The 24,220-nt window shown below is 36.0% G+C and overlaps 1 protein-coding gene across 3 annotated transcripts in view; it reads left to right on the top strand.

Annotated features, from left to right (window-relative positions):
- Positions 1–24,220, top strand: part of NEBL (nebulette) — a 535,063-nt gene that overhangs the window by 326,264 nt on the left and 184,579 nt on the right. The gene's annotated exons all lie outside the window — the stretch shown is intronic.

Raw genomic sequence — 24,220 nt, 5'->3', positions numbered from 1 at the left:
TACTGGACCCAGGTGGCTGTGGAGGAGAAAGTGAGGCTGGTGGCTTTGCACAGACCTCCCTCACTTAAATCCAAATTACTTGCAAGTCATGGCATCATCTTCCTGATGCCATCCTCTTCAAGAATGAAGGACAAAACACAAAAAACCTCGACTATTTAGGAGACCTACTTTCCTCCTTCCCTGCACTGCAATTTATGACTTTCCTTTAGGATCTGTCTTTTTCTATTAGAAGATAAACTCATTGAGATTGGTGATCATATTGTTTTCCTGTATTTATATCCCCAGAATTAACAATGACATGCATAGTAAGTGCTTAATAAATATTTTCTCTCTCTCCCCCATCCCCTATAACCCCTTCTACCCTTACTCTTCCCCTCCTTGCTCTCCCTTCCCCCTCTCTTTTCTATTCCTCTTTCTCTACCCGCCCCACCCCCCCCTCTTTCCCTTGCTCCATCTATCTCTTTGTCTCTCATTCTCTCTCCTCTCCTTCCTCTTTCACTATCTCCCTCTCTCCCTCCACTTCTTGTCACCTTGGGTCACAGGAACCATATCTTCCTTTCACAACTAAAAATGGTATGTTTCACTTGACAAAATCTTACCCATTTAAAAACAAACTCATTCTCATGTTTACACTGATCCTTCCCTTTCATAAGAAATAATTATATGCTCAAAAGTTTTTTTTAATCTCCTCTACAAGAATTACAGTTGAAGAAAATTCCTAGGATATCTGAGAATATTGAAATGGAAATTTTTATTTCTTATGACAAATTGATAAGCTATTGATTATTGAAGCAACCTCTTCAATGATATTATTTATCGCTGAAAACTGAGAATGTAATATAAGTTAATCATTTACAAATTAGTTGACTGAAATGGACATACATTACTGATCTAGTTCTCTGTGATTTATTGTGAGTCTTCAGAAATATTAGATCATTGAAGCTAGACGTGCCTAGTGATTGAAAGTCTATGTCCATGATCTATTAAAACATTTGACTCAAAGTCAGGTTGGATATTGAGGGTAGGCATAAGGGTGGGAGCGATTATCTAGTGATTCCAAGTCTTTGTTTGTAATTTAAATAAATCATTTTGACAGAGACTGACTGTAACCATGTTCAGGATGCTGACAGTGTGAAATTGAGTTGTATGGTGGACATGAGACAAGCAGTCAAGAGAAATCCCTAAAGGCATAAATTTGTTATGTAATTGGGTCAACTCATGCATGAGAAATGCATGCTAATTGTAAATTGGTGGCAAAATTATAGTGTATCAGGCAATTAGGTCTTATATTAACCCAAACAATTGACAGAGTGACACTTTTTTTTCTTCCTTTTTTATGTATAGCAAACATGAGTGTGTTTAGAAATATGAGACGGGTGAAAAGCAAGAAGTCATTTGAGGCTAAAATGGAGGGAACTCTGTTAATATCACTCAGAAACATAAATATCTTACTACTATTTGGATGTTTTGTGTGGAAGCCTTTAATTTAGAAGAGGGTAATCTTATGTATATGTATGTATAAGTGTTTGTGTGTATGTGAAATTGAAAATTGATTTTTAATTCTCTTTTGTTAATACTTAAGCTAGCATAGATCTAATATTCCCCTTTGCTGTATGTGTTTAAATTCATCGCTTGCAAATTCACTTGGTAACCCCAGTTCACTTGGATCATAGTTCTACTTTGTGATTTGTAACTCCACCCTTACATTATGACTTGTACCTCCACCCATTACTCATTTTCCAGAGAAAATTGATTAACCTAAAGGTCAATTTCATCAATTTAAAACTGCTATAGCAACTCTCTTCACCAGAGAACTGATCTTGGCTCCCAGTGATGTAGTGGGGAGAAGCTGAGATGACTCTTATTCCCCTCCTTAAAACAAGTCAATCAGAAGAAGACATATTTCTATTGCTTGGGATTTTGTTCCATCATCTTGTATATCATGATAAAAGACCCTCTCATTCCTATCTTGGGTTGTTTGGTCTTTGGGAGTCCATTGACCCCATTTTTTGGTAATTGCTAGCCCTGCTAATAAATAGATGATGTTCAGAACTATGTCTCTTGGAATTTCTCTAGCAACATATATATACATATGTACACACATAAATTATATCTACATAAATGAATACATATATATGTGTACATGTATATGTATTGCCAAACTGGTCAGAACTGGTTAGTTAGTAAAGCTGGAATTTGAGCTTCAATGATAACATCAAATAGATGAAAACTTGCTTCTGTTCATGGTTTATGTTTTAGTCATATTCAGCAAGTGCATTAATAGTGACCAAACAAGGGGACAAATGGTTCAGTAAAACCTGTCCCCCACAGCAAAATTAACAAACCTGAAATACTTTCCCAGGTGATTCTACCTTTCATTATCTTTGTGAACACAGAGCAAGTGTACCTTCCATTTTTCTCTCCTCATTTGCTCCCATCTCACATAAAGGAGGTAGCCTTTTTCCTTGCGGAGGCAAACTCCTTTATGTAAACAATGGTATCATTTCATTCTGTCTTTTCCAGAAGATTTCCCCCTCTCTATTATCTTCACTCTCTCTTTATCTATTGGCTGCTTCCTTACTGCCTACAGACATGGAAATCTCTCCCTCAGCCGCAAAAAAATGCTTACTTCATCTATCCCCAGTAGCAATCATTCTATATCTTTCTTCCCTTTCATGGCTTAACTCCTTAAGAAGGCTTTCTACAGTTGTCACTTCTCCTTTCTTTCTTCTCACTCTCTTCTTTATTTTCTGCCATCTGATTTCCAACCTTATTCCACTGAAAGTCTTCTTCCCAAAGTTCCCTATGATCTTTTAATTGTGAAAGTAAATGGCATTGGGGGCGGCCAGGTAGCACAGCGAGTAAGAGCACCGGCTCCAGTGTTGAGAAGACCTGGACATCGAATCCCAGACTCAGACACTTAGCACCCACCCAGAAACACCTGGCTGTGTAACCTTGAGCAAGTTACTTAACCCAAATTGCTTAAAAAAAAGAAAGAAAAAAAGAAAGTAAATGGCATTATCACAGTCCACATCCTTCTTGGCTTCTCTGTATCCTATAAATCTGCCGGTTACCCTTTTCTCCTTATGCTCTCTTCTTTCTAGGTTTTTGTTACACTGGTCTCTTTTGGTTCTTTTCCTATCTGTTGGATTTCTCCTTCTCAGTTTCCTTCAATGAATCTTCACCCACGTCATATCTTCTTAAGTTTTGCCCAAGTCACTGCCCTTGACTATTTTTCCTTCTTTCTCTCCACTCTTTCATTTGATGATTTCATCAGTTCCAATGGATTTAATTATCATCTTTGTACAGATGATTCTCAGATCTATTTGTGTGGCTCTAACCTCTTTCCTGACCTCCAGTCTTGTATTTCCAATTGCCTATTGGACATTTTGAATGGGATGTCTTGTAGACATCTGAAACGCAGCATATCCCAAATTGAACTAATTATGTTTCTCCTTAATCCCTCTTCTGCTCCTAACTTTTCTATTACTATTGAGGGTCCTATCCTATGCCTGGTCACCCAGACTTGCAACCTCACTGTCTTTCACCATCTATATCCAATCAGTTACTAATACCTATTGATTTTAACTTTATATTATCTCTTATATGGACCCCCTTTTCTCCTTCTATTACCCTAGTTCAGACCCTAATTGACTTGTGCCTAGACTATTGCAAATACCTGTTGGTTAGTCTACCTGTTTCATATCTCTCCCTACCCCATCCAGTCTTTCTTCCACTTAGCTGTGGAACTGATCTTTTTAAAAGCTGAGGTCTGACTGTTTCTTACCACTTCCACTCCCACCCTGTCACCTCACAGAATTTCGGCGAATCCCATTGGTTTGTTTCTCCCTCATTTGATTGTGAGCTCCTTGAGAGCTGGGACTGCTTTTCCCTTTTATTTGGATTCCCACCACTTCGCACAGTGCCTGGCCCATAGTAGACCTTTAACAAATTTTTGTTGACTTGAACCTGATACTCCATCAGACAAATTTAATGTGTGTTTCCTGAGTATACTTAGCATATTAAGCCATTTTTCCGTTAAGCCATTACTGTGTTCAAAGCTTCTTTACTTTATTTTCTTCAATGACATTTTCCCCTCATGTAGCATATTGGATACTGAGATGTGGGGCTCATGTTGATAACTAGTAATTTCTTGTCTGTTAAATATAGTCATTTTCATTTGTGATGTGGTATTACTCATTGCTCACTATGCCCTATGAATTCTCAATCTCTCCTTGAAGAAAGTATTTATAACATACAGAAAGATTTCTGAATAGCTTTTTGTTACTTTCATTTCTTAACTTTGAATGGTATTTTCCAACCTATTTTTCTCTACTCTTCCCTAGTCCCCAAGTTCATATTCAAGTCATTGAGTAGTCTTCATAGAATTTCTTTGTTTCTTTATCTTTTGTAGCAGATGTTAGAACATCATTTTCAATTATCTTCATTGTGAATCCAATTTCTATGCTTATCATAAGTACTACAAGTCAAGATGACCAAGTATCCCATGAAATGACTTTTTGTTTTTTTCGTGAGGGGCGGTGGTGGTTCATAATGGAACCAATTTGACCAGCTCCTTAAATAGTCTCTCAGAAAAGAACCCATCAATCATCTTTCCATTTAGATATAACTTTTGAAAATCCTCTAGTTTATTTGTAGTGAGAATGTTTACGTGGATATGGTTTATTTCTACTGCTAAAAATGATGTTTGTTATTGGGCAAAGCTCTCATATTTAGAGCATCAACAGGTAAATTCAATTTTTAATGTTCTAAAAACCATGTTTTCTTAACAAGTTCTGCCCCCTTTTCCATGTCCTAGTTGCATTTTACAGTTCAGAATATCTACTTCTCACTTTGTGTACAAGACAAATTTGTCCTGCAGAGATGTGACAGATAGATGGGGGAGAGAAATGATGATGAAAATGGAGAATTCTTATGTCTGTGGAAAAAAGAAGCAATTGTTGTATTGGCAGATAATGAAAAACATTTCTGTTATCAATGCTTTATTTTATTTCTCAAGGTAAATTTGAGTTTTATTTATGCTATTAATCACTTTGTAGTTTAGCTTTATTAAATCTAGTTACAAATGTATTTATCTTTCTGGACCAATTTAATATAAAATAACATCATTGAATTATAGTTTCACATCAGGTGATAGCATCATTGTAGTTTTATTGGTATGTAATGTAATTCTATTACATTTTAAGTAGGTAAAATTATAATTTAGTCGAATTTTTATTTGACTTAAGGTGGGAATGGGGGGAGGAGGTCATTATTAAAGACTTCTTAAATGACTGACAACTTCAATGAAGTTTTCAGTTTCATGAAAATTAAATGATTTGAAAGTTGGTAGCAGGGATTTTTTTGTTCTCGAATTTTCATTTTCGCTGTTTAAAGATATGTTCTCTTTTCTAATTTGCATTTTCTTTTCTCATTTTCCAGGATGAATTATATGCTATTAAAATCACTTTTTCTTTATTTTCTCCATGTGCCTTATTTTCACAGCTTTCTTTTACCTAACAGTTGCCTAGGCAGCATTTGAGACATTGTGTGTCTCATGACAGAATAAAATGTCACGGTGCTGCTTCCTAATAGAAGAGGCATTTAAAAAAAAAAAATCTCAACCGGTAATTCTCAAAGAACGATGTGATTCCTATAATGCCTTTAGACTTTACTTAGCCTTGAGGATGGGGAGATATAATCTGTTCCTGCCTGCTCTGATCTCTTTTGGGTTTCCTTCTGTGGCTATATAGCTACTTGTGACCAACCAAGCTAACTCCATTTATTTGGAACAATTTAACTTCTTAATCTTCCTTATTCTTTGAGGAAACAAAAGGGAAAGAGTTTGCCTGTGTCTCTATAAAATCTGAAGAAGAGATAGGAGGATGAGCTTGCTCATTTCAGTTAACAGCATTAGAAGGAAAATAGAGGAGGTTAAAAACTCATTCGTTTTAACATTTGAATTATTACACGGGCAAAGAAGTTATTTTGCAGAGTTAGGGCAACTTAAAGATTTGTTTTTAAGCCTTTAAAATCTCATGCATATTTTCACTATTAATGACAAACTTTATTCATGTTACCTTGTGAGAATAGTCCTGCTCCATGTATACAGTCATTTAACATCTATTTATTGAACATCTGATATGTGCACAATAGTGTGAGGGTACAAAAGAAACTTAAGTCTCAGTTCTTGCCCTTAGGGAGCATATTTTAGTTGGAGAAATAAGACATACACATTACCAGTAAAAAGTGCAGAAGAGGAACGTATTTTAAGGAGAATGGTAATAAGTTATGTATTGCACATATTGAGAGTAAGTCCAGGTGGGACATCTATGTGAAAATATATTGTGCACTGTTAGAAATATGAGTCTGGAGTTTCAGAGAGAGGTCAGGTGTGGAGATAGAGATTTGGGGGTCATATGTGTTGGTGCAATAGTTAAGGTTGTAGGAGAAAATGATATTGCTAAGGGAGAGAATGGAAGGACAGAGTATGGACAAGGATAAAATTGTAGAGAACATTAATGTTAAGGGGTAGAGAAGACAAAGAGGACCTAGAAAAACAGACAGAGAAGAAATGATCAAAAAGAGGAGTGAATGACCCAGAAAATTTAACTGTAGTTTCAGAAGTCAAGAGAAGTGAGTGGATAGTGAGAAAATTACAACATAAATTGATAGGTTCTTCCTCCTTAGAGGTCTTTAAGAAAAGGCTAGGCAACAAATTGCCATGTATATTATAGTGGGAGTTCCATTTGGGAATGGGCTGGACTAGATGAATACTGAGGTCTTTTCTAGGTCTTAAATCTGAGTACCTTCAACATATTTCTACATTAAAAGAATACTTGATTATATTAGCATCACTTGCTTTTATTACATCAATTCTCTCTCTCTTTCCTTCTCTCTCCTATTGGGTCAGTATTAGTCAACAGTAAGAGCCAAGCAGGCCTTTGAAATAACTAGACTTTATTATTTTCACAACTATGCTTGAAAAAATCACTATTCCATAAATAATAGGAACTTAAAATGGAGAAACTACTAAAGAATTCAAAGAAACTGATTTGCAGGGATTAATAAGGGCCTCAAGTAGCAGATAAACATGTTTATAGATAACGTGACAAATATAGATAATGTTTATCTGCTAATGAGGGCCTTATTAATTCCCTAAGCTTTGAAGAAAGTTGTAGATTATAAGAATGAAAAGCATTTATTAAATTCTTACAAGTGCCAACACTTTGCTGTGCTATGGGGATAACATTACAAAAGTGAAGCAATCCTTGTCCTCAAGAGGCTTCCATTCTAATAGGAGGAAATTGCATAAATAGAGGAATGTTGGCCAGGGTGGGGCATCTTGGTCCAGAAATTTATCCGGATGGTGAGTGGAGGTTGATGGGACTAGATTGACCCTCTTTCCAGGAGCAGGGACAGGGTTGTTTTGAACATTGTTTAGGAGGAAGACAGTGGTAGGGAGTATAGACAGAGGTAAGGATCCTGTCAAGATGATGGCCAGGAAGTAGGGTATAAGATGAAACCCAACTGTGACTTGCCTGACATATCTGATCAAGTGAGACATTCACCAATCAGGACAGTGGGCCCCCAGGGCAGAAGGTCTGGAGGTGAAAATCTTAGAACCTTCATGGTCTGGGTGGCAAGGCAGCTGACGGGAAGATGGCCAGGGAGTAGAGAGGCAGGAGTGAGGAGGGAAGGCATTCCCGGTATGGGGTGACAGCTTGTACAATTGAATGATGTGCATTTTTGTTACAGCAGACAGATTATTTTATTTTTGGACTGGACCCTGGATACAACATTTGTATTTTGACTGGACTATGTTGGGGGAGTGATATGCAGTAAATTTGGGAATGTTGGCCAAAATTTGATTGCAAAGGATTTTATATTCCAAAGAGAGGAGTTTGTATTTTATTTCTATTATTTCTATCTGTGTTTACAGGTTTGTTGTTTAGTCATGTCTGACTCTTGGTGATCCCATTTGAAGTTTTTTTGGCAAAGATGCTGGAGTGGTTTGCCATTTCCTTCTCCAACTCATTTGACAAATGAGGAAACTGAGGCAAACAGCGTTAAGTGACTTGCCCAGGGTCCCACAGCTGGTAAGTATCTGAGGCTAGATTTGAACTCAGGAAGTGGAGTCTTCTTGATGCCAGGCCCAGCACATTAACCAATGCACCACCTAGCTATCCTTGTGTTTACAGGTGGCTAGGTGATGACTCAGTCAGGAAGACATTTCAAATCCTTCTTTAGACACTTGCTAGCTGTGGACCCCAGACAAGTCACTTTACCCTTTTCTGCCTCAGTTTTCTCACCTGCAAAAGGAAGATATTAATAGCGCCTACCTTCTAGGGTTGTTGTGAGGATAAAATAAGGTAATACTTGTAAAGTGCTTTGCAAACCTTAAAACTCTACATAAATGCTAGTTATTTTATTATTGTTATTACTATTATTGAAACTCAGAAACTTTGGAGTTTTTTTTTTTTTTTTTAGGATAGGCCTGTCTGACATGATTAACCTTGAACTTTAGGAATATTACATTGACATCTCTATAGAGTATGGACCAGAGAAGGGAGAGGTTTGAGGCAGGGAGGCCAATTAGCAGGCCCTTGGCAACAGTCCCAGACCTTTAGCACTTGCATAATTTTTTGTTGATGAGAGGATCTGATTCATAAAATGTGTGGTTTTTCCCATATGTATATGTACATATACAAAATACTCATGCATAGACACACATCTGGCATTTTGAGTAGAGGAGTAGGAAAAAGGAAACCATAGAGATCTGTCACCCCCACTAAGTTTTCACCTTCAATATTTTGGTCCTGTCTGCTCTGAAGAACTCACTGTTGAGACTTCACCTTAGTGTTTTGGAGTCTTTTTCTGCCAAATACTATTCTTTTGCATGGTTAAATAGCCAAATCAGTGCTGCCTGAATCTTGATCCTGCTGAGAATATTAAGACCCCATACAGGTTATGATACAGATTAGCTAGTGAGATCTCAGTTGGAGAAATAAAGTGAGTTTTTCTAAATGAATTTAACAACTGCTGAGAACCTTTTTGTATCATCGTGTGTGAGTGTGCACTGTAGCAGTAAACCATTGATTTTCTCCAGGTTCTTTCAGAAGTTGCTGTGGTGAGTCCCTGTTGATTTATGAAAGCACTTCATAATTTTATTTTATTTTTACTTTCCCTTTTTAACCAGATAAGACAGTGATTGATCATTTTCATTAGCTAAGTAATTTGAAGTGTTATTCATTATCTAGTTGATGTAAAGATGGTGGGGGGAAGAGTTAGGTTCATTTTTATCTGTACTCATAAAAATGACTTGGAGGGCATTCAGTGTCAGTTTTGTTTGGGTAAATGAACCACATCAGTAGGTAATATGAAATGCACCAGTGGGATTGTGGTACTGATCGGTCTTTTACGCTGCTGGTCAAAAGGTGAGTTCCGAAAGGCGATTGGATTGATGCTCTCAACCTTTCTTTGCTTCCATCATCTACCCCTTTGATTTCATCTCCCCATGTTGTCTCTTCTCATATGACTCTTGGTGATGCTTGGTGAAGTTCATGTGACCCTTTTTATATATGAATTTTCAGTAACTGTTAAGGGGTACTACCCTTGTTACTCCACATAGCCTTTTAATGACTATTAGAACATTAACTTGAAAAGTGCAAAGGGAAAAAATATGATTCCTTTGTCAGGTTTGGTACTGTGATTCTCTGAAGGTCTTTAAATAAAGGTGTATTGTGGTGAGCCAAGGAACATGGAGTGCTGGACACATGTTAATGCTGTGGCAGGCAGAAATTGGGGCTTTTTCCTGTTCCCATATTGTATCCTACAGGCTACGGTTACTTCTTGGAACTCATAGTGTCAGATAAATAACTTTAGATTTTTTTGAAACTCTCTCCCCCTTTCCTCTGAGCCTGTGATTGTTGTATACTGTGAGAGCTTGTCTGATAATATATCACCAACACTTTTTTCAATATACCTTTCTGTAATCTTACAGCTGACTGCCAATAAAGCTCCCTGCTGGAATAGAACTAAATTATAGAACAGATGGGAGATTATTTAGAATTGTATCTTATATTTCTTTGTATCCCCTACAGTGCCTTGCCCATAGTAGACTCCCAATAAATATTTGCTGAATGACTCTCCATACAGTGTAAGAGAAATACTAGTGATAGAAATTCCTTGTATTTGGATAGCATTTTAGAATTTTCCACATGCATTCTCATCCATTAGTTCATTTGATCCTAATAATGCCCCAAAATGATAGGGGAAAATCACAGGTGATATTAATGCAAAAATGGGTAGTTAAGCCTCTTTGGTTCCTCAACAAGTACCAACTCAGTATGCCTATGCTCTGATACAATAGATATGTCATTTCACTGAAATGGGTACTCCCTCCAATGATATGAATTATGTCACATCCTTGCTCTGTTTTTGTCTTTCTTTGTGTCACATTGGCACAAATTTCTGAATTAAGCTTAGCGTCGTTCCTGGCACATAGTGCTTAAATATGCTTGTTGACTGACCTTTAACTGACTCTTGTCAATGTCCTCCCATTAAATCCGTCCCAGGTTTTCCACCCAACTTATTGGGGTTTTCTTTTTGGATCTCTTCATGTGTGGTTAGCAATGGAGCATATGGACTTTCCATCAGTTATTCCTTACCCTCATCACATCATCAACAAACCTCTCTTCCTGCTCATGTTTCCCTTATGATATCCTCCCCATTTCTTCTCCTATGTAAATTTTCATTGGTATATAGATTTCAGCCTCCTCACACCCACAATGTGCCTTTCTACTGCTCTCTGGATGACCTCATCTTGAATTCTTCAGGGGCTATGGTACTACATGACTCACAATCACATTACCTCACCAGAAAAATAATGATGTTAAAAAAGATAGACCTTTGTTTCCAGGAAGATCTCAGAGTAAGTAAAGGTAGTGAAGAGTTTTCCAAAGGCTATAGATACAGCTTACTCCCTTTCTTTTTAATTCTAGATTTTATGAAAGATCACAAGTTCAGAAAAATAAAAATTTTATGTGATGCAAAGGGAGATATATTATGAGGATAATTAGGTATCACCATGTAACCAGTGGCTTCCTTTCAAGAAGGGGAGGCATTATCAAGATCAGATTACAGGAAAGGATGCAGGCTATTCATGGAGTAAGAGAGCTGAAGGGTGGGTAGCCTGAGTATTATGCTAGCATCCACAAAATATTAAAAGACCGAAAGGAAAGCATCCAGAATATTAGTTTCATTCATTCTGGAGAATTGATAATTTTAAAATTTCTTATTGGAAATGTTGGAACTTTAGCAGTAATGGTGGATTTTTAAATGGAGGATAGGATTTTCTCTTCAAAGAGCTACTTGGTACTTTATTATTAGATTTGTGTGAAATGGATAACACATTTGTCTTTGGATTTTTCTTCAGGGAAGACATGGCTAAGTATCACACAGGACAAGAAAGTGTTGAGGAATCGTGAACTAGTAGAATTCACCCATATCTATGGAATGATGACTCTGTTACAGTAGAGTGACCCTATGAGCTGTATAGATAGTTATAATGACACATACACCATATACTTATTAGCGATGAGGTCATTCGATACAGAGAAGTGACTTGCCTATCGTTAGACTGTTGGTGATAAACTAGGAGTAGATGAGAGGTCACTTGATCCCTAGTCTAGCAGTTCATCCATTACTTAATTACTATTCATTCTTTCAGGCATGTTGATACTGCCATACTGTGCAATCATTCAGGAGTAGTTCCTCGTGTTATTGTCAATATCCTTACTGATATATTCCAAAATAATAGGCAACATTTAATTTTCTTAGGACAAAGTCACTTTAGCGAAAGCTTTCTAAAGGTTGAACTATAATTCTAGAAATTCAGCTCTATCATAGCTGCCATGCTAAAGAATGGCTTCTTTGCTGCAAGGAGGACACCAAGAAGCCTCCTCTGAGAGGAGGTCAACTTTGATGATGAAATTCCATCCTGTATTAGGCCTGCCAGGTTAGCCTTTGAAACTTTGAAAAGGAGCATATTTAAAAGGAGTAGCGTTTGATTTCAGAATAAGTGAATGATTTTTTTTTTTTTTTACCAATTCAATTATAGCATATGTGCCATTGAAACGCATATAGTAAACGTCTTATTTAATGCCTTTTTTTGGTGCAAGACACTATGGTAGCTCTAGGAATACAAAGATTAAAAACCATAAGCTTCTTGCCTTCAAGGAACTTACATTCTACTGGGAGCAGGATATAACTTACAAGTCTCTGCAAAGTACATACAAAGTAATTTGAAGAATGAAATGGGTGCTGACAACAAACAAACCTTTTGTAGTAAACAGGCAACCCCTGAGTGGTGCTTTGAAGAAAACTACGATACTGGGAAAACATCCTACATGAATGGGGTATTGAAAATGAATTCCCCCAATTAAAAGGGAAAGGACTTGGATAGATAGCCTGGGGAAAATTTTGAGATGTCATCAAGTCTAGCCTGTATCCACCATTCTAGGTCTGGCTATGAGTAAAGAATTAAAAAACGAGAACTGGAAAGTTAGTGGGAAGTTCCAAATGGGTCCTACCTTTGAAAATGAAGAGATATGTTTAGAGATAACACTGATGCAGGCTTTATGCTTATGGTAATTGACCTCATAGCCTCAGAACCTATATCTCTTGCTAGTCTTAGGCAATAGGTAGGTTAGCTAAATATTATGTAAGTATGAAGTAAATTTCTTCTGGATCTTAAATTGTTCACTGCCATGAAAATTCATTCATCTTTCTTAGTATCAATATTTTCCTGGTGACATTGTATGTCTAGAAAGCTTGAAATACCAGTTTTAGAAGAATTGAAATTTCAGGTGCCACTCCTCCTCCAAAGATAGATACATGATACTTGTAAGAGAGATCCCAATTGTTTTTTTTTTAAATTGAAGATATATTTTAATTGATTTCTTTTATTTTTATATTAGCTAAATTTCCCCTGACATCACCCTCTCTTCTTTTCCAGGAGATCATTCCTTATAAGACAATCCTAATAACAAAGGAATTTTCAAAAAAAGAAAAAAAAGGAAGAGACATTAAATTCAGCCAATGAAATAAATATGTTGAAAAAATATGACATTATGTTCAGTGTCCCATACCCTTGGACTCCTCCATCACCTCCCCCCCCCCCACCAACTTTGATCTCCACAAAGTTGTTGAGGGAAGTATTTTCTTTTATCTCTTCTTTGGAGCCAATCTTTTATTTATTTAGCTTTTGTAATTTTCTAAGTATTCTTTTAAAATTGTTTTATGGTGTTTGTTCTTTTCATTTTTATTGTTATAGTCATTGTGTAAGTTATTTTCTTGGCTCTGGTTACTTCACTTTGAGCCAGTTTGTGTTTTTTCTTTTTTTTTTCTGTATTCATTATATTCATGATTTCTTACAGCACAATAATAGTCAATCCTCAACATTCATGCATTTAACTTTCATGACTTCATGCATTTGCATGATTGTACTAGTAACTTCATTTTCACTGTCACATTGGCAGCCACACGAATGCAGCTATGCACAGTAGAGAAAAAACAAAACAAGACAAAAGGTGTGCACAAGTTTATGGAATGGCTGGTGTCCTACTAAGTGCTTCACTGATCTTGTTCCCTCTGCTGTGGCAGAGTAAAGAATTTTCCTTGTGCATTTGTTGCATATTTTCATTGTTTGCCTTTAAAACTAAAGTTTTGTGTTACAATGATGCCTCATTGATCTGATCAAGCTGGTGCATCCTTCGTGATCTCTAACACCATCCACTGACCATGAAGGACAGAGTGTTATAAGTGATGTTGGGACCTTGCCAGTCTCAGCTGTGATGAAGCATGGAAGTGTAGGATGTTATTGGAATATCCCAGTTCTGTCCCTTATTACAAATGGGACCTTGGACAAATCACTTAACCTCTCAGGGACTCATTTTCCCCATTTCTAAAAGTAACATGTACTTTAATGAACTGATGGTAGAGTTGTGAACTGGTTCAGCTTTTCTGGAAAACAATCTGAAACTATTACTCCAAAGTTACTAAACTTACATATTGTTGGGTCCATTGATAGCACTAATAGTACCATAACCCAAAGAGATGAGGTATAAATAAATTAAGAGGATAATGACTTCTATGTACAAAAGAAAATTATAGTAATTCTTTTTGTGGTGACAAAGAACTAGAAACGAAGGGGGTGGGAGATGCTCATCAATTGGGGAATGACTAAACAATCTATGGTATTTTTTTTTTTTTTGCTTTTTGGAGGACAATTGGGGTTAAGTGACTTGCTCAAGGTCACATGGCTAGTTTTTGTATTAAGTGTCTGAGGTCACATTTGAACTCAGGTCCTCCTGATTCCAGGGCTGGTGCTCTATTCACTGCACCAGCTAACCACCCCAATCTATGGTATTTTAATGTAATGGAATACTATTGTGCCATAAGAAACAGTGAAGGTCATGATTTCAGAGAAGTCTGGGAAGATGTACATGAACCGATTCAGAGTGAAGTGAGCAGTAACCAAGAGAACAATTTATACTCTAACAATATTGTAAAAATAAATCTGTTGAATTTGATGCCCCCAAGATCTTTCTATCCCCTCTAAATCTATGAACTTATGGTTATTTTCATGATAATGATAGTGATGAGGTTGACACCACTGGTTTTCTAAGTGAGATGGGAAGCTACTACATCCTGGCAGTTGTTACTATGAGCTCCATGATGTTCTTCTGGGGGCTCTCTGTTGGGGGAAGAAGGACTGTTTGGGTGGGAACAATGACTATGTTGGGGAGTGCCTATCTTTGGCAAAGAAGAGACATGCTATCTTACATCTTTGTGTTTTTAAAAGCTGTGCCAGTCTTTTAATGACTTAAGCAATTTGGTTGCATAAATTTAGAATTGAATGACAATGGGAAATTGAACAAAGCTGTCTGTGTGGTATGTAAATAGGACAGGGGTGTGCTTGAACACTAAGTGGTTCATGGGACATGACATAAACCCAGGATAGCTACTCACAGGGGAGGAAAAAAAAATACCAACAACTTTAAAACAACATGTTGACAGGCCAGAGAGTATGACTGCCCATTCCAATGTGGATTGAAAGTGTTTTTTAACATTTCATCAAAATTCCTCATCCATTCTCTTTATGGTATTATTTAAAAAAACAAAAACAAAACCCAATTAGGTAAAATGTTCTAGGTATGACATGTTCTCATTGTTTCATTTTCTTTTTTGTTGTTATTATTGTTAACTAAGGATAAAGCTAAAACCTTCTCTGTTTTGATTCCTGCCATGTACTATTTTTTATAGTATTTTAGTATACTCTCCTGCCCTTGTAGAATTTGATCAATAACACTGAAATCTTTCTTTGATTTAGTATTTTATATTTTGCCCTAGTACAGTTTGACAAACAACAGAAATCTTTCTTTGATTTACTCCCTTGCAGTATGGCACATTTATTATTGTTGAATCCTTTAGCCTGAGATAGGAGACATTCAGTATTATCTATGTGTGCTGACCCCAGGGCATATGCCTATTTTTTTTTTTTTTTGGTTCTTCCCACCCCAAGACAATCCTTCTTGATATCAGGTGGTTATCATTTACTTCTTTCTGCTAATATTGCAGTGTGAAAAAAAACAAAAACAAAAGTGTTGTTTAGGATTTAGATTAGCTGAGATGAAAGTACATTCAGTAATTAGTAATTGCATACTTAAGGAACAGAGTATAGGCCAACAGTTCAAAATGAAGGGATTCTGACCTAAATTTCAGGATGACAGAGGTAGATAAAAAGAAGTATTGTTTTTCCTTTTTAAACTGTGAATGATAAAATAAATCCTAATGATTTCTTCACAAGTTATAATTCTCTACTTAGTATTTCTTTGGTTTATTTCAGTGATAATTATGCTTTTTGTTTTTTCCTCCTGAGCAATTGGTAATGCTATCTGATATTGGAGAGAAATATGGGAAGTTTTTTTTCAGTGATTCAGAAGATAGGTACCATTGGATAAAAAAATCTTAGAATATTGATATGCAATGAATCCTTTTCACCTTTAACACTAAAAAAAATTAAAATAGAGTTGAATATTATTCATACAGATATTCAATATATTTTGGAAAGACTTGAGAAAAAAATAATCCTTGACTTACAGAAAGGAAATAATAATGCATATACAATGTTTATATAACATTCTTTTGCTGTCATCTTATTTGGTCCTTACTACTCCCTGGGTAGAGAAGGTAGTACAGCTACCATTTATCAAATAAGGAAAAATGATTGGGACCAGGGCCACACAGTCATTAAATACTTCTGCCAGCAATAAGCACATTCCCTGAGTCTATACCTAGTGTCCTTTTTATACCACGACTCCCTCCAGAAGAGGATATGCCATCATCCCATCCTGTACTTGATGAATATACCATTATATCCCACGCAATCACATATATCAGAAACAGGACAATAGTAGCAATTCTAAAGCATCCTCTAGTCCTATTAAATGAAAATTAGGGATTGGGCAGGTAGGTGGTGCAGTGGCTAGAGTGCTGAGCCTGAAATCAGGAAGACCTGAATTCAGATTTGACTTCAGACACTTACCAGCTGTGTAAATAAAACTGTTTGTCTCAGTTTCCTCATCTGTCAAGTGAGTTAGAGAAGGAAATGGCAAACCATTCTAGTATCTTGGTCAAGGAAACCCAAAATGGGGTCACAAAGAGTTGGACATAACAACAGGAGTTGTCAAAATCTAGGATGCATTATGTGGTAAGGCTGATTTCTCAATATTATGTTGAACCATTACTATGTTTTTTTTTTTTGAGGGAAGGATAGCATGTGAATAATTCTCTTTGAGGGAAAAAATTAGCCGCATTTGACAGTGTAAGTGGTAAAGTGGAAGGGAGTGGAGTGCAAGTCCATTGAACAGTGTTGTTCAAGTGGACGTTTGAAAAGACAGAAGAGAAGGTATTAATAGAGACAGACATTAGGCAGTAATTAAAGTAAAATCCTAAAGGAAAAGTGAAACAGAAAACACTGCATTATTTATTTGGGTTAAATGGGAACTTGCCAAGGAAGAGACAGCTGGCTTTCTGTTTTTTGCAATTGTTTGTAGACTTTAGCTCAAAAGAAGCTGCCCATCAGTTTTGAAATTTTCATAATTTTCACCTTTGAAACAGTTCTCCTTCTGAATCTACCCAGAGGGAAAAGGAAGTGGAGAATTGGAGCAATTATCTAGATAATTCAAGATGAGACATTTTCATCTTAAAATAATAAGGAAAATTGAAGGAAGATAATGGCTAAAATTGTTCCAAATGACAGTGAAGTGGATAAGAGTGCTAGGCTTGGAGTCAGTTCAGTCCTGGCTTAAACATTTACTAGCTGTGTTATTCCAGTAATGTCACTTCTCTTTGCGTCAGTTTTCTCAGCTTTAAAATGGGAATAATACCTCATAGTGTTGTTGTATCAAATGAGATCATTTATATTTTTAAAAGTACTTAGCACAGTAGTAGGTTCTATATAAAGGCTTATTCCCTATTTCTTCCTAATGCATACCTCACAGACTTGTTAAGATCACATGAGATAAATTTTTTGTACAGTGCTTTGCAAACCTTAATTTCTAAACCAGAATGTACTATGTTTACTATTTTATTAGTATAATAATTGGATACATTGTATACATTGGCACTGAAAGATTCAGGGTGGCTTGCTATGGGATGCTATTTCGTTGCTAATTGTGAAGTTGCACCATGTTGAATAATAGAAATTGTGACTGAATGCAAGGTCAATACTATGTGTATACTCACCATCTATCTTTTTGATAATGACTCGTGTTCAAGGAGTGATATAAAAACTATCAGTCAGGAAATGTATGATTAGAAAAAGGTGGACTGGGAATATAAAGAGAAGGAGCAGTAATAGATGAATGAACCACATGCAGTGTTGACACCTGACTTTCAACAGATGTTGGGTATGTCAATGGAGTATTTATAGGAAGCCTTGGACAAGAATTCCACAGGATGAGAAAGCAAAGGTGGGTCTTAATCAGTGATACTAGAGGGAATATCTGTACCAGTGGGATCTTTGAATATTTGAAGTATGAAATTCAGAATGAGTGATAATAATTATTTCAAGTTCTGACCCCTCAAATCGACTATTTAATGTGTTTGTTTGTTTGTTTGTTTTTACAATTATCAAGAAGTAAGAATTGTGGTATCTCACAAATCTTTGGTAAACCCAAAGCCTATATAATGAATGATTCAAATGTAATTTCCAAATCATGAACTGATCTTGATTTTGTCCCTGTATTCCCATTGATGAGAGTTTATGTTGGTGTAATCTGTGAACAGGTCAGTTACTTTTACTTGGTACTTTTAATGGGAAGAAGTGACCTGTTGTTGATTATCATGTATCCAAGATGCAAGAAAACTCTCTCATAATGTAGCCCTGAATGGTAAAATATATTACTACAAACTCTAAAAAAAAATAGTATCTATTTGTATTATAGACTCAGAACATTACAATACCCTTACAATATTTTGTTTTTTCATAACATTCTAAGAAAAGCTAAAATTATTTAAATAAAAATTGGGAATGAAATACGGTTTTCCTGGAATTATTGATTTTGTATATTGGGCTTCATAAGTAAAACATTATGGATTTTAATTAAACAGAGATTGGGAGGAAAAATCTTTTTATCCTGGTTCTACATCATTAAAAAGTAGAAGCTTCGTTTTCAGTCTGAATCCCACATTCTTGGTGCTAGTAAAAAAGGAAGCAGCTCCTGTTAACATTGGTGGGAGGTTATCTAGGTAACATATGTATTGTATATCTTTAAGGTGGGCCTTACTCTAGGAGCATTGTTAGACATATTTTCCACTTTCTTGGACAAATTATTTAGTACTCTGAGTTCAATGGCACAATGGCAATGACTTATTAACTAATTGATATATAGTATAATGTATAAAGAAGTTATATGTATTATCTGTATATTCACAATTGCCACTTTCCATTTTTCTTTAGGGCCAAGACCACAAATCTAAATTTTTGTTTTATTTTTACACGCAAAAGTGCTTGTTCTTGATTCTATGGTTGTGGATAACCATGGTTATGTGTCTCCTCCCAAGTTAATTCTCTTCTGTGGGCCTCAGTTTATAGCAATATGTATGATAAATGTACTGGACAAGAGGATCTCTGTGGTTCCTTCTAATTCTAGAACTTGTCTCTCAGGCTCTGTGTAAGAATTAATATAGCATATGATTCCAAAATAGAGATTCTAGCTTGAATGTTCTGTAAAAATTAGAAGAAATAGTCACCAAATTAGATTCTTTCAATATACTATTTTCTATGATTTTTGCGGGGAGTTGTGGTGAGGAGCCATTTGAAAACTACATTCCCTTTCAGGCTTTTGGGTTCCAATTTGTAAACTGAATATTTAAATGTCCTTAATTTATTTTTTCAGGCCACCAGAATCCCATTTAATAATTGAGTGAACCAGCAGTTCATTAAGTGGTGGTGTAGTGGCCTAAAGATTTCAGGCTACTTCCAGACTCTTGGGGAGCGGGGGGGCAGGAGAGGATTGCATCCTTGCTGGGAGAGTCTGACTCTTAATGATGGCTTATACCTTTGTCTGTCATACAGACTTGTGCATGCACTTTGTGAAGTGTTAAAGCTGCTAGGTGTCTAAGGCTCCTAATTTATGCGGGTGGGTATTTCATAAATGGATTTTTTTTGCATGCAGGCATTTTAAATACTAATATTTATGCAAGTATTCAAATAAATGCAAGTGCATCTGTCTGAATATATGATGCCCAAGTATACATATGCATGAACATTTGTACTGGGGGGGACAAGTCCCCAAAGTTAAGGAATGCTAAGGGTATGTTTTCAACATTTCTTCTTTTGATTGTAAATTTCTTTAACTAGAAAAAGCTCTAAAAAGAATAATACTTCTAATAAATAGTTGTGTTTTGAAACAAAATGCTTTTATTCATTGAATGTATTTTAAAGTTTGAATTTGTTTTAAAAAGTCACTTCCATTCCACTTCACTAATTCCTTACCAATTCTGTAAGCTGACATGCCCATTTAGGCAAAGGTATGTCAACTTATGCAGTGGTTTTTCACAAAGACTTCATCTTCTAACATCATATTTTATAAATAAAATAGAATCATAATATCTGAATTGGAAGGACCCTCAGAGGTCATCTAATCAAACCACTCCCCGACTGACTTATTATTGCCACTACATAAAGGAGTTAATCTAGTTTCCCCTTGGAGATCCTAAGCGAGGGAAACCTTGCTACCTTTGGAGATAACCAAGTTCATTTCGGAGTAGTTTGGATTATAATCACCAAAACCATCACCATCACCATAATTCATATAGGGCTTGAAACTTTTAAAAAGTGCTTTAGGGGCGGCCAGGTAGCACAGTGAGTAAGAGCACCAGCCCCAGTGTTGGGATGACCTGGGATTGAATCCGGGCTCAAACACTTAGCACCCACCCAGAAACATCTGGCGGTGTAACCTTGAGCAAGTTACTTAACCCCAATTGCTTTAAAAAAAAGTGCTTTACATGTGTTTTCTCATTTCAGTTTCATTAACAACCATATGAGCAAAGTATCTTTTACACTTAAAATTTTTTTGTATTATAGATTCCTGTGTTGTCTTTTATCTCCGTACTAGATAGTAAGTACAATTTAAAACAAAAGCTTTGCATTGTCTAAATTTTCTGTTCCCCTTACCTCCTCCCCCCACCTCGCTGCCTCCCGTCTCTAGCACAGGGCCTTTTACACAATAGGAACTTAAATATTTATTTAATTAATCATCAAGCATTTATTAATGCCATCTGTATGGCAAATGCTAGGGATATAAATTTAAAAAAATTCCTCCTTTCAAGAAGCTTATAGTTTAACATGTAATAAAATTAACAATTTATTACACTTAGAACAATAATTAACATTTAATAACAATCAATTAATTTCAACAATTCAATTCAATTCAACAAACATTTATTAAGTCCCTAGCCTGTACAAGGTATTAGAGATTGAAAAACTGAAACTAAACTGTCCATGTTCTTTAGGATCTTATATTCTACAGGATATAACATCAATGAATGAATGTCACAAAGCTTCATCTTTGGCTCTGATCTGTTGGACCTTCTTTAGCAATGATTCAGGTTTGACTATAAAGTTCATGCTTATCAAATTTCTGAATGACATAGAACAGGGAGGGAAGATGGATCCAGAATGATTGCAATAAGATAGAAAAAACAGGCCAAATGCTATAAGGTGAAATTTAATCATTTCACTAACTTTCCTCTTTGGGACTCAGATCTAGCACTTTGATTTAAATTTGGAATCACACTGACCTCAGAGTTGCCTCCTCTCCACAAAGTATTATCTTTTTTCTCTTGCCTTCTAGGAAATCCTATTTTCCCCCACTATCATCCTTTCCCTTTCCCAAAGTATAGTTTTGGTAGCTTCACTATTCCTGTCCTGTACCCAGAATAGCTACCCTTGGCATTCTGGTCTGCTTTTTATCCTTTGTCTGAGTTATTTTAGAGACTGACACTTCTCTTCTTAGCAGTGGCATGTGGTGACTCTCCTTTCTTTTGCTATCTCTGTCTTGTAAACAGCCTTCAGATTTCTAAGTTGGTGGGTTTTATCCACCTTATCCTTCATGCTCCGAATCTTAACAGCTATTCACATTAGGTCTCTGCCCCACTCCCTGACCAAGGGAGTAATTCTCTAGCCCTCCAATTTTGGTTCTGAACTATTTCCTGCCCTCATCTAGTGTCTTCTATGTTAATATGGTATGAAATAAAGTGAGCCAATTTAAGGCAAATCTTAGAGGAATTCCTTTATAAGTCAGACATAAGTTGACATACCTTTATAATTCCTTTATAAGTAAAATTTAGAAAATTTTAGAAAATTACTCCTTAATTTTTTTTATTTTGAACTTGGTAGATATCTACAAGCTTGATCATTTCCTTATCCAATGAAGAAACGAAAAAGTAAATGATTGAAACTGTAACTCTTAATACACATTTTTAAAAAACATATAATAGATTTAACATAGTAATTCTAATACTGTCTAGCAAAACAGAACCACATATTGACCATGTCAGAAAACATATGTTTCATTCTTCACCTCTATTTCATCTCCTCAGTACATTTTTTTTTTACATAGAAGTAAAATATCTATGAACTACGGAGGAGGGAAGCATTTCTTCAGAATTCATTAAATGACATGGGCTAGTCCCAGTTCTCTAAAATATAGTATTGGTTCACTTGGGAGATAAGGTTAATGGGCATTATCTTCCCATGCAGGCAATGTAAGCTCCTTGAGGTTAAGCACTCTCATTATTTTCAAACCCTTCCTCCCATCCATTTTTGGTATCTCCAGTGTTCACCACATATGTCTGACATATTAGATGCCTAATAAATGTTGAATTCTTGAATTGAATTATATGAAGCCCTGGTTCCAAGTGCTTTCTTTGGCGAAGACATTTCTATCACAGGATAATATTCTTTTTTTAAAGATCTTAATAAACCATTTGTTTTTGCCATTGAGGTCCATTTTTAAAAAGTTATTTTGTGCCTTCAAAATATCTGTTGTATTTATTGAACAAACACTGCATGTACTGGGACTAAAACAGCATTTTTATTTCTAGTCCCATTGATCTTTGCCTTTATGCTCATCTCATAATTTTAGGACATTTTTACTGATTTCAGCTTCCCTTAGTGAAGAATTTGTGCTCTTCAGGGAAGCAGCATGGGGTAGTAGGACCTAGAAGTCAGGAAGATCTGTGTTCAAATCCAGCTGCTGACACATTAGCCGGATGACCTTGAGTAAGTCACTTAACCTCACTGAGTTTGTGTCCTTATCTGTAAAATGAGTATTGCAATAGCACCTGCCTCACAGGGTTATCATATGGAAGCAGGGAGATAATGTGTGGGAAGTGTTTTTCAAAACATAGAGCATTATATTAATGTGAACACCTATTGTTTATAATCAGACAGCTCCTGATTCTTGAGCTCATATGTTTCTTGAGTATCATCAGACTGTAGAATGTAAGTCACTTTGCAAACCTCAAAGCACTATATAAAATTGCATATCATTGTTAATTATTATCATAGTTGTTATTGTGGGAGAGGGAGCACACATTTATTAATGCCTACTATTTATCAGACCTAAGCTGAACACTTTGCAAATATAATCTCATCTGCCCCAGTGGGGACTGTTTTCATTTTTGTCTTTGTGTATCTAAAACCTAGATCGGTGCCTGGCACATAGTAGGGGCTTAATAAATGCTTGTGGAATCGAATCAAATTGAATGAACATTTGGATTGCATGGTGCCTGGAAGAACAGCCAGAATTTATATTGGCCTTAACATAGCTTTGGTGCTACTCTTAGTCAGCTGTAAAATGGTGACTGAGTATTCCTTTGATAAAGGCTTTGAACAGGTTTGGGGTAAATTTGATTTTTGTATGATTTATAAAATACAGGCAAAACAAATTTTACAAGCAGTGTTCAGATGCTGTATTGCACTTTGTTTCAGGAAAATGTGTTTTTTCTCTCTCTTGTTTGGATGCTTTTCTATCCTTCTTAATGTCCTGGTGCCTTACAGTGTATACATTGTAGGCTAGATGCCCAGGCAGCATTAATACTCCCAGCACTTGCCAAATGAAGTCAAGTAAAAACCATTCTCTGTTTGCTACAGCTAATGAGGGACAGATTTCTTCCCTGGAGTTAAGGCCCAATAGTAATATGTCCCTGAAGAGCAGACTGAGGAAATCCTTTGAATATGATATGTTACATGTAATAACTTTGGAAAAAAATTTTATGGAGGCAATTTCCATAGAGGTGCATAGGTATAGAATCTAGCTCACTACTTAAAAGCCACAACTTATGGCAGCAAACTTTGGGAAAGAACCCAGGGACTGTATAAAAGATGCTGTTTCATGTAATCAAATGCATGTTTGTTTACTTAGACCATCTTAAAGAGATCACTTGAATTCATAAAGGACAGGGAATGAATTGAGTTAATACAAATCATTCCCTAAGTTTCAGGTTACTTCTATATTTATATGTGGTGTTTCAGATCACTCTCCAGGCAGGTATAAGATTACTGAAATTATTTTGCATCCATTTCAATGTGTAGCCAATGAAAAGGGAATGAAACTGTATTTAATACTGAGCCATTTTTTTCTAT

This window comes from Petaurus breviceps, unplaced genomic scaffold (assembly GCF_028583685.1).
Source record: "Petaurus breviceps papuanus isolate PSGF00001 unplaced genomic scaffold, PetGlider_PUasm1.0 178, whole genome shotgun sequence".
Taxonomy (NCBI): Eukaryota; Metazoa; Chordata; class Mammalia; order Diprotodontia; family Petauridae; genus Petaurus; species Petaurus breviceps.
This window is presented reverse-complemented; position numbering and strand designations above follow the sequence as displayed.